The sequence below is a fragment of the Lissotriton vulgaris genome, chromosome 8 (assembly GCF_964263255.1).
Source record: "Lissotriton vulgaris chromosome 8, aLisVul1.2, whole genome shotgun sequence".
In the NCBI taxonomy this organism is placed as follows: domain Eukaryota; kingdom Metazoa; phylum Chordata; class Amphibia; order Caudata; family Salamandridae; genus Lissotriton; species Lissotriton vulgaris.
This window is the reverse complement of record NC_141696.1, coordinates 1,557,403,041-1,557,419,386: the sequence shown is the minus strand read 5'-3', so window position 1 is coordinate 1,557,419,386 and position 16,346 is coordinate 1,557,403,041. Positions and strand designations below refer to the sequence as shown.

Here is a 16,346-nt window from a genome sequence, read left to right as displayed (position 1 = left end):
CAGCCATCCTGGAGCGGAGACCAAGTACATAGTCCACAATGTCTAGCTTAGGCTTTTTGAGAGGTAACTCCCATCCTTCCTTTACCAAACTCAATGGACCCCTTACAGGGTGGCCAAACAAAAGTTCAAAAGGGCTGTAGCCAACCCCCTTCTGTGGGACCTCTCTGTAAGCAAAGAGCAAGCAGGGTAAAAGGATGTCCCATTTCCGCCTAAGCTTCTCTGGTAACCCTTTTATCATTCCCTTTAGGGTCTTGTTGAACCTTTCAACAAGCCCATTGCACTGTGGATGGTAGGGTGTGGTAAACTTATAGTTTACTCCACACTCTTTCCACATGGCTTTCAAGTATCCAGACATAAAGTTGGTACCTCTGTCTGAAAGAACCTCCTTTGGAAAGCCCACTCTTGAGAAAACTGCAATGAGGGCTTTTGCCACCACAGGAGCTGTGGTGGTCCTCAGGGGAATTGCCTCTGGGTACCTGGTGGCATGATCCACTACCACCAGTATAAATCTGTGCCCAGATGCTGTTGGAGGATCCATGGGACCCACAATGTCTATTCCAACTCTTTCAAAGGGTACCCCCACCACAGGTAGTGTTATCAGGGGGGCCTTTGTTGTGCCACCTGACTTACCACTGGCTTGGCAAGTGACACAGGAGCGACAAAACTCCTTGACATTTTCTGACATGTGAGGCCAGTGAAAGTGTGGAACAAGCCTGTCCCAAGTCTTATTCTGGCCTAAGTGTCCTGCAAGGGGAATATCATGGGCCAAGGTAAGAAGGAAGCCCCTAAACTTCAAAGGTATAACCAACCTCCTGGTTGTGCCAGGCTTGGGGTCTCTAGCCTCTGAATAAAGGAGTCCTTCATCCCAATACACTTTATGGGTACCTTGAGCATTCCCTGCAGCCTCAGCAGTAGCTTGCTGTCTGAGGGGTTCAAGTGAAGGGCAATCTAATTGGGCCTGCCCCAGGTCTGCCCTTGAGGGTCCCCCTGTCCCCAGAAACTCAACCTGTTCAGGTTCAAGCTCATCTGAGACAGTCTCCTCTTGGACTGCAGAATCAGTTTCCTGTGAAACTTGATCCTCAACCTGGGGCAAGTGGGAAGGCACAGCCTTAACCCTCTTGCTCCTTCTCTTGGGTTGTGGTTGGTCTATTGTTTCAAGATCCACCACTGGTTCAGGAAGGCACTTCTTAGCCTGAGACCTTGTCACTGCAAGGACATGAGCTGAAATCCCTAGCATTTCTGCATGAGTCCTGTACTCCACTTCTGACCAAACTGAGCTTTCAAGATCATTGCCTAACAGACAGTCTACTGGGAGGTCTGCACTCACAACAACTTTCTTTAGGCCATCTACCCCTCCCCAGGAGAAGTTCACAACAGCCACACTATGTGAAGTAGTGGAGTTGCTTGCATTGGTCACTAGGTAACTTTCACCTAGTACAATCTGTCCAGGGTCCACAAAGTCAGGTGTCACCATAGTGACACTGGCACAAGTGTCCCTGTAGGCCTGAGCCAGTTTCTCATTGATTAAGGGAGTCTGCCTATATTTGCCCAGGTTACTGGGGCTTACTGCAGTGGGCAAAGGTAAGTCCACATCATATAGGAGAACTGCCTGTGTGGGGATTCTGAATAGGCCAGATTCCACCTCAGTACCCAGGGTCAACCCTACTAAACCCTTTGGCTGTGTACCACCACTGCTAACTGTACTAGGGGGTGCAGGTGCTTTAGGAGCTGCAGTGGTGGGGACTGGATTTTTCTTAGTGCATTCACTGCCCCAGTGTGAAACTGATTTGCAGGTATTACACCAAGGTTTCTTTGGGCCATCATTCTTCTTTTTCTTGTTTCCATTTTGGGAACCCCCCTCCTTATTGCTAGTTTGGGGGCCTGAAGACTTCTGGTCCTTTTCTTTATCTTTCTGATTCCCACCCTTCTGGTCTGTTTTCTTCTGGTCACCTTGGTTCTGGTTTTTCTGCTTAATCCTTGTTCTGACCCATTTGTCTGCCTTCTTTCCCAATTCTTGGGGAGAGGTCAAATCAGAGTCAACAAGGTATTGATGCAACAGCTGGTTCTGACAGTTATTAAGGATCTGCTCTCTTATCATAAGATTGTACAATCCTGTATAGTCTGAAACTTTACTTCCCTGCAGCCAACCTTCCAGAGCCTTAGTGGCACAATCTACAAAATCAGTCCAGTCCTGAGTCTGTGCTTTTTGGGTGTCTCTGAACAACAACCTGTATTGCTCAGTGGTTAGGCCAAACCCTTCAATAAGAGCACTCTTCGGAACAGAGTAGTTTTTGGCATCCTCAGGTCTAACAGTGAGGAGCCTGTCCCTCCCTTTCTCAGAAAAGGAGTACCATAAAATTGCCGCCCACTGGTCCTCAGGGACCTGCTGTACCATGCAGGCCCTCTCAAGAGCAGTCATCCATTTGTGGATGTCATCCCCTTCCTTGTAGGGGGGCACAATTTTTGTCAGGTTTCTATTGTCATAGGCCCTGTCTTTTTCTTTAGGAACTTTGCTGCCACCAGTGGCATCTAAGCCACACAATTTTCTTTCTCTTGCTAAAGCAAGTTTAGCTTGAGCCAAGGCTACCTCTTCCCTTTCTATTTGGAGTTGGACAGCCCTCATCCTGGCCCTATGCTCTTTTCTCTGGGAGGGAGTCATCCCTCTTTGAGATTCTCTTGAGGCACTAGAAAGATGAGAGTCCCCTGATGGAGACCTCACCCTTCTGTTGCCTGGGAGAATTTGGTTATGAGATCTGGAGTGGTGCTGGCCCTCTCCATTCTCATGTAGGTCTAGGTTGGCCTGGTTAAGCCTGGCAACCTGTACCTGGTTCACCCTCTGATCCTGATCTTCAGGCTCTTCTACATCTGAGCCTTCCTCTTCCTCTTCCTCCTCCTCTTCATCTTCTGGAAGATTCTCATTCTCAGGGGAGTTTAACCCTTCACCTGATTCTAAGGGAGCCCGACTCACCTTATCTAAGTCATCCTTTTCTAGGATAGCTATTAGGGAAGGAATTGTAGGGCCTCTGCCCTTTTTTAGCCCCCTGGCTGTGCACAAGGCACTCAGGTCTTTGTGGCTAAGGTTGTCATATCTGGATGTTGTCCCTATAGGATCAACTATTACAGGAGCAGAGCCTGAGGCTCTACCTGTATCAGACATGACTGCTAGTGAGGTGTAAGTGATGCACTTACCTACACTAAGTGTTTTCCTACTGTACCTTGCTAGTGAGTTGTAGTCAGGGTGTGCTAATCCCTTTAATCTACAACTACTAAGTTCAGTAGAACTTAATATGCTAAGCTTTTGATTTATATGTACCTAGAGGTACTTGATGTGATCTTTCAATTTGATGTAAAGATTGCAATGGTAAAACAAACAGCAAGCTCAAATCCGCACCGCTGCACACCAATGTGAGAAGTTGGCCTGATATGTAGTGTTTCCAATTCTGGAACCACTGGGTATCAGTCCAAACAAACCCCAAAGATGTCTGGTTGTAAGTCAACCTTGTTAGACAAGCTATCCTAATGGTAGCATGGACTAAGCAGCCTTAAAGGCTTAACTTAAGAGGTCGTGTTAAGCGAGCTGTTTTACCACATACAATCCTGTAATCAAATGAAAGGACACCACACAAGTATATATTATAAAAATATATGTATTTATTTCTAAATTACTCCCCAGTACTCTTTATGAGGAAAGGGGCACAAGCGTTAAATCAAAAGCACAGTATAACATACAAAGTTGCACAATTTTGGATAAGGGCCGGTGGCCACTTAAACCATATACTAAAAAAGTGGTATAAGAGATACCAATCGAACGGTGGTTAGGCCTAGGGCCTAGAGATTCGCTGGGAGCAGTCAGGACTAGCAATGCTGAAGTCGGGAGTAGCCCACAGGAGACGGGTGCAGCACGGAAAGTGCGGCTCGCACCAATGCAATGTCAATGGTGCGTAAAAGTTAGATAAAGTGAATTAAAAGATACTTCCGCTGAACCTAGAGGAACAAAACTTTAGACACAGACCCTAGAGGTGTGTACCAGTGTGGGAACACCGGCGTTGCAATGTTACCTCACCCACAGGCCGTGGGTGCACAGGGTCGAAGTGGCGTCGGGTTTTGACACGCAGGCTCTTGGTGCTTGAAGCTGTTGCAGCTGCAGGCGATGTGAAGCAGAAGTGTCCGGTGCGATCCAAGGGTGGATCGAAGTAGAAAAGTACCTGAAAGCAGAGGGGACAGAGTCTGGGTCACTCAGCAGTGACCAGGGTGGAACCAGGACGGAACCAGGCAATGTCGGGCGCAATCAGGTGGTTGTCGATAGGCTTCTCTCCGTTGTCACGTGGGCTCTGGGGCATCTGCGACGTCCAGGAGCAGGTCACGATCTGTCCCACGTAGGCTCTCGCCGTCAGCACCGTCGGCTTCAAGATTGCAGCAAACAGCACTTGGCAAAAGCAATCCACGCGGAACCCGGAGATTGCTTATCACTCGAACCAGGAGGGTCAGAGTGGGGGCTCCTTTTCACAGGAGCTGGTGCAGATCTGGAGCAACCAGAAAAGCAAGTCGTATTTCAGTTTTCGTCGGCACAGGGGCCACAAGCCAGCTGGCAAGTGACCGGGCCAACGCGTCGAGCCAACACAAGCAGAAGGGCCCCACGCAGCACTCGTCGAGTGTGGAGGGGTGAGCTTTGGTGCAAGTGGAGCTCGGGGCTGGGGCTTCTTAAACCCCGGTGTACAGCTTCGAGGGTCACTCGTGGGCTGCACGGTCAGCGTCTCGTGGCCTTTTCAAGATGGCGTGCCCCACGCTTCCGGTCGCCTTCACGGGTCTCAGCTCTGCAGGGACTGTGGATCGGGCAGGGAAAAGGCAGGCAAGCTTGATCTCGTCGATCTCTGTCGCTCGAGTTCCGGCGGGAACTGCAACAGAGCAAGGGTCGAGGGCTGGATGTTGCCTGTTTGCACAGGGTGGTCACTCCTTGACCACAAGGGAGATTCTTCAGTCTTCTAACGTCGAGTAGAAAGTCGAAGGGTCCAGAATTCGTTTCTTATGTTTCTTCAGGATGATCTGAGTTGCATTGGCACTGCTCCCACTCTTATTCGAATCTGGTGGGCTGGACATCCTGCTAGGTCCCCTCCTATGGGTGGGACCCAGGAAGGGGGTGGTTACACCCCTTTCCTTTGATCCAGGCCGCGCTGGGACAGGGGCTGGAAGGCCCCAGAACCGGTTTGGCCGGATTATGCACGGGGCAGCCTTGTGCTCCCCAGGCAGTGTCTGGTTTCTTTGAAACCTCCCTACTACAATCCACTATCTCCTGTCTGGGGTGGTTTGACACCGCCCTGCGACAGGAAACCCTTTGTCCAGGCCACCATATGCTGAGTTTCGGTCAGCAGCAGGAGGCCAGACCCGTGTCTGTGGCAGGGGCATCCATTTTGTGGATCTGAGGCTCATTTTAAATCAACCGCGTTTCAGTAAAGTAACATGTCTTCTCCCTCTAGAAGGGTGGAATGCTACCCCCGTCGCCAGAACTGGCGAGGGGGTAGTATTACAATTCGTATGACACCTTACACGACATGTTTTGATAAAGCCAAACCAAAGTTGCTATATAACCGCGAGGATTATAAGGCGCTTAAGAGTATATGGTATGGCATTATCCCGGATCAGCTTAGGGAGTTGTTCCCGACAGCTGCAGACAGGCTCAGCTCATGCCAGAGCTCCATCTCACATAAAACCATGCACTCTGCCTCCAGGATTGATGAGGCCTTCCATAGGAGTGGCTCACAGGTTATATATGTGTCCAGATATAGGTTTAGATATAGGTATACTATATCTAAGCAAGGGGTGATTACACCCACTTGCCCCAGCTGAGTGATCAGCCAGTTGTGTCAATTTAAGAACCAGCCAGGGGTGGCAAAAGCTATGCTTCAGCCCCTGGTAGGCCTTGGTGGCACCTATGCCCTGAGCACCTAGAGTGCATGGTACAGGGGCTGACAAGGAGTCCATTTCCAATTGTGGTATGTACCTATAGCACATGTATTATAAATTTAGAGAGAGAACAGCAGGCTGAGGGTCTGATTAGCAGGCCCACAGCCTCAGTAAGTCGAAAACCAGTGAAGCAAAAAGCAAAAATTGGGGTGACCATAGGATAGCAGACCCTACTCTCCTACACAAAGCTACCTTCTTTCAGCCAGAACCGAGCACCCCTGCCTCAGTGGATGTATCTATTACCACTGGGGTTCTGTCCCAGCTGAGTCCTAGGAATTGCCACAGTGCACAGTGTTCCAGTAATGCTGCAGGCCACGATCCCAAACCAGTGCAGCCTGAGCCTTGTATCCCACTGTTTCCTACCAATGTATTCATAGGCATCTCCTAGGGACCAGCAATCTCCTGCTAAAGTGAATGGTGTTGAAGGTCACTGCCAGCACCATTAACAGCCAGAGATTTCTCCTTCCTGCATGCAGTGGGAGTCATGGTATACTTTGCTAAAACTGGCAGGGTCAAGCAGGGTGCTTGTCTTGCATCTGAATGGACTTAAAACACAAACAGAAGATCCTTGAATTAATTAAATTAAATTTCAGGTGGTAGATGCCTTTTGCATAGAAATAGTTTTATATGAAGCCCTCTGCATTCCTGCTGTTTAGCATTTAGGTATCCTTGGGAAATCAACCCTATCTCTGCATTTTCCTACCTATGAGAATACGAATTGCAAGTATTGCACATAAAAAGCAGGAATCTTCTTCAGGACATCACAGTGGAACCCTGCAGAAGGCTGGAGCTACCAGCGGGACAATGATCTCTGGTAGTCAACTTTCGGGTCAACTTCCAGAGAGAGCCTGCATGTCTAAATGCACCTAGACATTGGGATGTCCTTTGTGTCCTGGTACTTGAGAGCAGAACCGTAGTAGGCTACGACTAGTGCTGCATAGTTATTGTAGCTGCTATAGTTACCCAAGTAACTATAGCAGCAGACTATTAATGACTTAATATTAGTTTGTTTTGATACAATATGCGTAGAAAGTCTTATCTTGTCCAAGTTCAAGTTGCTGATGGTATTGACTGACATAATGTATGCATTGTGATGTATGATTTCTTATAATTAATTGCGACACTGATGACTCTCCAACTTGATAAAAAATGATCATCAGAGCAAGAAAAAAAAGAATCACTGGAGGGGAGATGGGATCTTTCCCCAAAGCCACCACCCAAAGGGCAAGAGTCTGCACAGCAGTCTGCAGGCAGGGACCATTTAAAGTCTGACACTGATAAACCATTACTCTGAATAAGTGATGAATAGTCTTTAGAGGGGCCATTTCCTACAGGTGATGTGCATGACTTTTGCTTAGCCGGTTTGAGTGCTGAGTTGCAAGCCACAGTCACCTCACAGATTCCATCAAGGAAGCTAGAATTTTTTTTATATCATGATGTTTTGTTGAATCCTGCTCATCTTAGTGGTGGCATCACCAGGAAAGGTCATTGGAGTACCCAAACCAAAGACTGACTACTTGGAGCTGGACCAGACATGGCTGCTACCCAAGATTGGTAGTGTGCTGAACATTTAAAGACCAGCTGCAAGGAACAAGTGCATTAAATTTCCTTTCATTGTAGTCAATTTCTGGAGGGTCTTAGTCCATATGGCCACAAAGAGATAGAGGTTTACCAGGTTATCATCAACAAACTTGAAGGACCATAAGATATTGGGAACGTAGATGTGATTTGTCCTACATTGTTCCTATTGAAATCCTTCAGTTTCTGTAATAAATTCTTAAATGAAAGACTGTTTTTGGGATTCGTGGAGAGGTGGTTAGCGCATTATTTAGCTACGACAAAGAAACACTAACATTGAATATATTTATTTGCCTTACAGAGTCTAATTTACAGTTCGTAGCCCTCTGGCTTTTGAAAATTAAAGTCTTTCCTCCGGCCACTGTCAAGATAGATCTCAAAAGATCATTACTAGGGCTGGGGTCTTGATGGTGGTTGTGCTATGGTGTAAAGGTGGATACATGGGATGTCTAGGTTCTCCTGAATGCAAAAAATATAGAATACTCTACGATATTAAAAATACAAATCTGTACACCTACTGAGCATTTTCCATGATGCATTATTAAATACTGTGAGTTTTTAGGTAGGTCGGTAAATTTTACCTTTGATGACCAATAATTTAACAATATACGATCACAGTGTTTTGTTAGGTATCCGTTTGTCTTGGGATTTGCCTCATTATGGGCATGTTTCAGATACACATCATGGCAGGATTGAACATAATTTCTGGCATTCTAGTTAACAAAAGCCCCTACCCAGCACATCTTCTGACTCCAGATTAGGTCATACTAATCGTGCCATGGCACCTGCCAAGGAGCACTCAACAATCTTGTGTATATGTACATGGATGAGAATTGTGATCACATGGAAGTCTGTCATGCGGGCATTTCTCATCCGTAAGCGGATTAAGCATTGTCAAGTTTAAATGGAAAGTGTGACTTGGAAAAGCAATAGAAAATTGTGAAGAAATGTAATTAAAATTAAAACAAAACAGGTTACAAGATTAATAAAATCATCATTAACATATATAAATACCAATAAGGATTAACTTTATTTCACTTTATATAAAGTGAAACTTAATAGACTTTAAAAAACTTAACCTAAGATCCTCCACCAGATTTCTTTACCAATGCTTAACACCATAAGTAGGCTTTTAATTTAATGGCTGTTCAAAGCCTATATCACATTCATTCCATGAATATGAATTCCTCTTGCACAGTCACTAGTCTAAATCATTGGTACATTTTGCTCATACATGAGTTGTCATAACCCAGTAGTACTAGGAGAGATTTCATGATCTGCTTTCACTTGGGAATAGAAATATTTAGTCATGTTACAAAAAAACTTTGCACTTGTGAGAAAACATTGCAAATCTACAGGCATCCTTTCAGTTGTTTGTGAGAAAGGAGATCGTGACATTTGTTCAATAGCAATCAGAGCACAAACTATTTAATAATATTTTGCTGTGTCTATAAAATAAGATAATACATTTTATCCAAATGCCACATGTAATGGTTGGATGGTTTGATTATATACCATACATCCATTTTTATAGGGTGAATGTACTCAAAAGCTAGCAGAGCACCATACAAGGTCAAAGAAAAGCTTACATTCAATTAGTGATAGGAGGTGGTTGGTTTCTAGACTGTTACTGCACTGTGAAGTAGTGTTCCTTAAATATGTGAGTCTTCATCTTTTTCCTAAATTGGAGCAGCGTTGGGGTGATCCTCATGGATACGGTCATGTTGGTCAATATCCTGTGTGTATAGATAAAAATGAGTAAGCAAACCAGGTATGCAGTTCCTAAGGAAAAGAGCAAAAAAGCATAGAGGCTTGGTCTGCCTACTACCCTGACCCTATGATAGAGACAGAGAGTCTCCCATTTTGGGAAAGAAGGCCCTCACACACCTGTGCCCTATGCTTTATCATAGGGCATGCTCCTTATCAGGCCGGCGCTGCAATGCCTGACGGGCACCCTATGGGGGCTCTTTATCGGAGATCTTGTTATACCAGAACGTAGGGTGCAGTGTGGGTAAAGGGCCTACTGGTGTAGATGCGAGTGAAGAATGTGCAGGAATAGTGTAGACAAGGTTAAAAAGGGGAGTCCAGTAGTGCTGCAAATTCAATGTGAGCCCACTGGTCCCAATTAAAAATTGAGAGTGCGAGCAGTCGTGGCTACGAGTCACAGGTTGACTTGTTTCTTGCCTGGTGTATCTGGAGGATCAAATGGGAATACTTCAGAACCAATCTATATATACTATCTAAACAGCCGATAGTTCGTAATTAGTATCACTAGTGAACCAAGCACTTCAGAAACAGCCTATCAATGAGGTAACTGTCGTTTGTAGCCCAACCCAATTTGGGCGACTTGCTGGCTCCTTTGAACCAAAGGTGGGGGCAAACGCTAAAATGATTAGCCTAGATCAGCAGTGGATAAGTACCCAAGGTCCTAGCCCTGGTAGGCAGCTTTTTTTGCAGTTTCATCACAGACCGTATGCCTTTGCATGGCGAGCAGTCCAAAAATAAGGCCTCTCATGTTTACTGCAGCTGAAAATATTTTCTTGTGTGCTCGCTGATGGTGAATTAGAATTGATAGCCAAGTGAGAAGATGTATATTCTTTTATACAAAATTAGGTATGAAAAATGAAATACCTTGTTCTCTCTGATGAAAAGTTACTCTCCATAGTCACGGAGTGTGAATGTTGTTTCACCTGTGTGTGCATATCTGTTGATGGATCTCTAGAAACACTGATTTAATAAAGCTCTTTCTACAGTCTCTCCAGGTGTATGCTTTTCTCCCTGTGTGTTCACTGATGGTCCTTTAGATGTGCTAATTGACTAAGGCTACTTCCACCTGTTTGGTTTTACAGAAGTGTGTTTGTTTATGTCTCTTTAGGTGTATAAATTGAGTAAAGCTCTTTCCACATTCACTGCATGAATATGGTTTTTCGCCGGTGTGTGTTCGTTGATGAGTCTTTAAGGTTGATGCTTTATTGAAATTTTTTCCACATTCACAGCATGTGTATGGTTTTTCACCTGTGTGTGTTCGCCAATGGCTCTTTAGGTTTGCAAAGTGAGTAAAGCTCTTCCCACATTTACAGCATTTATATGGGTTTTCCCCAGTGTGTGTTAGTTTATTTCTATTCAGGTGCGTAGATTGAGTAAAGCTCTTTCCACATTCACTGCATACGTATGGTTTTTCCCCTGTGTGCATTCGCTGATGAGCCTTTAGAGTTGATGTTACACTAAAATTCTTTCCACATTCAGAGCATGTATATGGTTTTTCCCCTGTATGTGTTGCTGATGGCTCTTTAGGGTTGTTGAATCACTATAGCTCTTTCCACATTCATTGCATTTATATGGTTTTTCACCTGTGTGTGTTTGTTATGTCTCTTTATTTTTACAAAGTAAGAAAAGGTCTTTCCACATTTACTGCATGTGTATGGTTTTCCCCTGTATGTGTTCTCTGGTGAATTTTTAGGGCTGCTGATTGACTATAGCTCTTTCCACATTCATTGCATGTATATGGTCTTTCACCTGTGTGTGTTCGCTGATGGTTCTTTAGAGTTGATGTTTGAGCAAAGCTCTTTCCGCATTCATTGCATTTATATGGTCTTTCACCTGTGTGTGTTCGCTGATGGCTCTTTAGGAGTTTTAAAATTCCAAAGCTCTTTCCACATTCAATGCATGTATATGGTTTTTCCCCAGTATGTGTTCGCTGATGGCTCTTTAGGGTTGCTGAACCACTATAGCTCTTTCCACATTCATTGCATGTATATGGTCTTTCACCTGTGTGTGTTCGCTGATGGCTCTTTAGAGTTGATGTTTGAGCAAAGCTCTTTCCACATTCATTGCATTTATATGGTCTTTCACCTGTGTGTGTTCGCTGATGGCTCTTTAGAGTTGATGTTCGAACAAAGCTCTTTCCACATTCACTGCATGTGTATGGTCTTTCTCCTGTGTGTGTTTGTTTATGTCTCTTTAGGTTTACAAAGTAAGAAAAGTTCTTTCCACATTTACTGCATGTGTATGGTTTTTCCCCTGTATGTGTTCTCTGGTGGATTTTTAGGGCTGCTGATTGACTATAGCTCTTTCCACATTCACTGCATGTATATGGTTTTTCCCCCGTGTGTGTTCGCTGATGAGACTTTAGATTTGATATTGTACTAAAATCCATTCCACATTCACAGCATGTGTATGGTTTTTCCAACGTGTGTGTTCGCTGATGAGACTTTAGATTTGATAATATACTAAAATCCATTCCACATTCACTGCATGCGTATGGTTTTTCCCCAGTGTGTATTCGCTGATGAGCCTTTAGAGCTGATGTTACACTAAAATTCTTTCCACATTCAGAGCATGGATATGGTTTTTCCCCTGTATGTGTTCGCTGATGGCTCTTTAGGAGTTTTAAATTTCCAAAGCTCTTTCCACATTCAATGCATGGATATGGCTTTTCCCCTGTATGTGTTCGCTGATGGCTCTTTAGGGTTGCTGAACGACAATAGCTCTTTCCACATTCATTGCATTTATATGGTTTTTCACCTGTGTGTGTTCGCTGATGAGACTTTAGTTTTGATTTTGTAGTAAAATCCATTCCACATTCACAGCATGTGTATGGTTTTTCCCCGGTGTGTGTCCGCTGATGGTTCTTTAGGCTTGTTAAGTAAGTAAAGCACTTTCCACATTCACTGCATATGTATGGTTTTTCCCCTGTGTGTGTCAAATGATGGTACTTTAGGCTTGTTAAGAAAGTAAAGCACTTTCCACATTCACTGCATATGTATGGTTTTTCCCCTGTGTGTGTTTGCTGATGTTGCTTCAGCATTGTTAATGTAGTAAAGCTCTTTCCGCATTCATTGCATGCATATTGTTTTCCCCCTGTGTGTGTCCACTGATGGTACTTTAGGCTTGGTAAGTGAGCAAAGCTCTTTCCACACTCACTGCATGTGTATGATTTTTCCCCTGTGTGTTGTCTCTGATGACTTTTAAGATATCCAGAATGAGCAAAGTTCTTTCCACATTCACTGCATTTGTATGGTTTTTCACCTGTGTGTTTGCGCTGATGCCTCTTGAGCTGTAATGCGTCAGTAAAGCTTTTACCACATTCACTGCATGTGAATGGCTTTTCCCCAGTGTGTGTTAGCTGATGGTTCTGTAGAGATCGTAACTGAATAAAGCTCTTGCCACATTCAGAGCATGCGTGTGGTTTTTCCCCTGTATGTGTTCGCTGATGGCTCTTTAGGAGTTTTAAACTACCAAAGCTCTTTCCACATTCATTGCATGTAAATGGTTTTTCCCCTGTGTGTGTTCTCTGATGGATCTTTAGGGTTGCTGAATTAGTATAGCTCTTTCCACATTCATTGCATTTATATGGTTTTTCACCTGTGTGTGTTCGCTGATGGCTCTTAAGGGTTGATGTTTGAGCAAAGCTCTTTCCACATTCACTGCATGTGTATGGTTTTTCCCCTGTATGTGTTCTCTGGTGAATTTTTAGGGCTGCTGATTGACTATAGCTCTTGCCACATTCATTGCATTTATATGGTTTTTCACCTGTGTGTGTTCGCTGATGAGACTTTAGATTTGATATTGTATTAAAATCCATTCCACATTCACAGCATGTGTATGGTTTTTCCCCGGTGTGTGTCCGCTGATGGTTCTTTAGGCTTGTTAAGTAAGTAAAGCACTTTCCACATTCACTGCATATGTATGGTTTTTCCCCTGTGTGTGTTCGCTGATGTTGCTTCAGCATTGTTAATGTAGTAAAGCCCTTTCCGCATTCATTGCATGTATATTGTTTTCCCCCTGTGTGTGTCCACTGATGGTACTTTAGGCTTGGTAAGTGAGCAAAGCTCTTTCCACACTCACTGCATGTGTATGATTTTTCCCCTGTGTGTTGTCTCTGATGACTTTTATGATATCCAGAATGAGCAAAGTTCTTTCCACATTCACTGCATTTGTATGGTTTTTCACCTGTGTGTGTTCGCTGATGAGACTTTAGATTTGATATTGTATTAAAATCCATTCCACATTCACAGCATGTATATGGTTTTTTTCCTGTGTGTTCTCTCTGATGTCTCTTTAGTGATGTTGAGTCACTGTAGCTCTTTCCACATTCACTGCATTTGCATGGTTTTTCCTCTATGTGGGTTTGCGGATCCAATTTTAGTTGTGTACCCAGAGTAAGGCTCTTTCCACATTCACTGTATGCCTTTGATGGTCCTCCTGTAGATGTTGCATAATTATCTCCTTGAACTGATGTTGCATTATAACTCATCTTATTTTCAATGCATCTGAATGTTTTTGATCCTTGTGGTTGCTGTTGGCAAAGTATATTTGATACCTTTTCGTACCGAAAACTTCTCCTGTGTAGTTTTTCTTCTGTTACTGTTTGTGAGTGGACTTTTAGCGGTGATGCTTGATGAATGGACTTCCCAAAGTCACTCTGCCCTTATGAGGTGCCTCCTGTTTGCTGATACTGCTTCAGTATCAATTAGAAACCAAAGCTAACCTTTTGTTTGCTGTGCATGTATGAATTTTCTCCAGTGTTTAAGGTCCATTGGTCAGTCACATTTTGGCATACATCCCATTGATGTGCATGCTGACTGACTTGCTGAAATTCCAACAATGCAGATGGACTGTGGTTGCGGAAATACTGACACTTTAGTAACATTCGCTACATATATGTGGTATTTCCAACATGTATGTTTTGTACCTTTAAATATAAAGTTGAATGGTGACTAGAATCCGTGCCAATCGGTATGCTTTTTCTGCTGAGGTATGTATCTTCGATCTTAGTTAAATATTTTCAAAAAACTGAACAAAGAATAAACATCATTGCTGGCAAAATGCTATGGATAATTCTGTAATTTGCAGCTAAGTTACGATGATCCCATTTCATAGTAGGCCTTGTGGGTGATACATAAAGTCTTATACCAAATTCCTTTTTTCACCAGAAGCCAGTGAAGTTTCCCCAGAATCTCAAGGTTAATCCTACATCCGCCAGCTGCCGAATTGTGGAAAATTTGAAGACTTTGTACAAGATACAGAGGTTAGCCCAAATATAGGACATTTCCCCAATCCAATCTCAAGCCAAACAGTGGTTCGATGAAAGTATTCCTAGAGGTAATCGGTAGAAGTGGAAAAGTTTGAATAGCATACCCAGAATTACAAACCAAGTGTATACAACCTTCTTCATGTGCTTAGTAAAAAAATAACTGGCTATTCAAAAGGATTCCCAAAATGTTGGGCTCTTCAGTTTGCGTGCATGTGTGGTAAAATGGCCCAAAGTATAAACTTCATTGCCAAGTCTGTGCACACTAGGATACTGTTCTGAATTTGAAATATTCTATTATTGTAAACTTCAGTTGTTTGCTTTACAATTGATGTTTTGCCCACGTTTGATTTTTTCTGTGTTTCAGAAGGTACAGCGCACCAGATTGTATGATGGACTAAAGCCACAGCATGGTTCTTATCATGTTCGATAGTTGGTGCACCCTTTAATAAAGAATGTCCAGTGCAATTACGGATGCTGAAATGTGATACTATGCAGATCTTGGGGGTCATGTGGTATGGTCGTTCTCTGATTCTTGGAGTGACTGGATTGCTCTTGATGCATGTTGTAGCATTTCTTCATGTGCGAGTTCTTCTGTCTCTTACTGTGCTGTTCATTACTGGTGTCATCTCTGTTCTTCTTCATCGTATTATATATTTATGACTGCGCTCTGTGGAAATAAAAAGATTTGTTATCACTAAATCTATAGGATGCATATAGAACATAACATGGAAAAGAGAATAACTAATTACAATTAAATGAATACTAAATCGGATGACATTTATGTTACTGTATCATTCACAGCCACTGTACAGATTTTCAGTTATTTGTCGTATTGCTCACTTTGCCTGTAAAGACTGGAACCATCCTTATACAAAACAGTCTTGATCTTGCTCGAATGAAAACAGTGAAGCTCAAACTGCAAGGCAAACTTCACACCAAACAGGAACAAAGGAAACCCAAGACGGGTTTCAATATTCAAGATCCTTGTAAATAACATGCATCTTGAATTTTATGTCACAGCAAGAAAATTATTTAAGAAATCTTAACTTCAGTGTGTCTACAAGTAACCCTAGAGTAACAGAATCACGAAAAACAAAACAATAATGCATAAAGTTAAACAAAATACAACATGGTTGTTTGTAAAACAGTATCATGCTCAAGACAAACCATAACCCAGGGACAAAGTCCTTTTAAGGTCGTAGCTTACCAGAGAGTGCAGCTGTCTGGTAAGCTAAAGACATCTCTGGGACTTTCAGAAAGTTGACCTAGGAATGCATCCACCCATTGATTACCACTAGCTTTGTGGTTTTATTTGTTGTAAGTTCTACAGGTTCAATTCGTCTCTCCTGTTGCCCAAGCCGTGTTTACTTTATTCTTCCACAAAACCACTTTCTCTAAACGGGCCTTTAAATCTTGTTGTTCTCACATTTGCTGTGCATTCAAAGACAGGTAAAATGTCAAGCTGTGTCTTCCAGGGAGCTTGGTGTTTATTTTTTTCGTTCTCTGACTTCAAAGTGGGAGGATTAATGTGACAATCATGCTGGCTAGGAAGACTGTAAAAAAAATTCAAGCACACAACAGCATTTAAATGTTTGTAAATGAACTGTGCTGACGATCAAATCAGTACATTAGGTGATGACATTTCCACACATTGTGCGCTGCATCATTTTTATCAGTAAAACTATGTGAGTGCAAATGCGATTACAGCAAACACAAGGAGATGATGGACGGAGCACTGAAACATTTCAGATACTCACCCCCAGTCACAGAT

General features: G+C 43.3%; 1 pseudogene across 1 annotated transcript in view; it reads right to left on the bottom strand.

The window, feature by feature from the left end:
• Window positions 1-7,700: 7,700 nt before the first annotated feature.
• Window positions 7,701-16,346, bottom strand: part of LOC147700395 (uncharacterized) — an 85,417-nt pseudogene continuing 76,771 nt past the window's right edge. The window contains exon 2 of the transcript XR_015299417.1: window positions 7,701-15,242. The product of XR_015299417.1 is annotated as an uncharacterized LOC147700395 (transcript). The remainder of the gene's footprint in view (window positions 15,243-16,346) is intronic.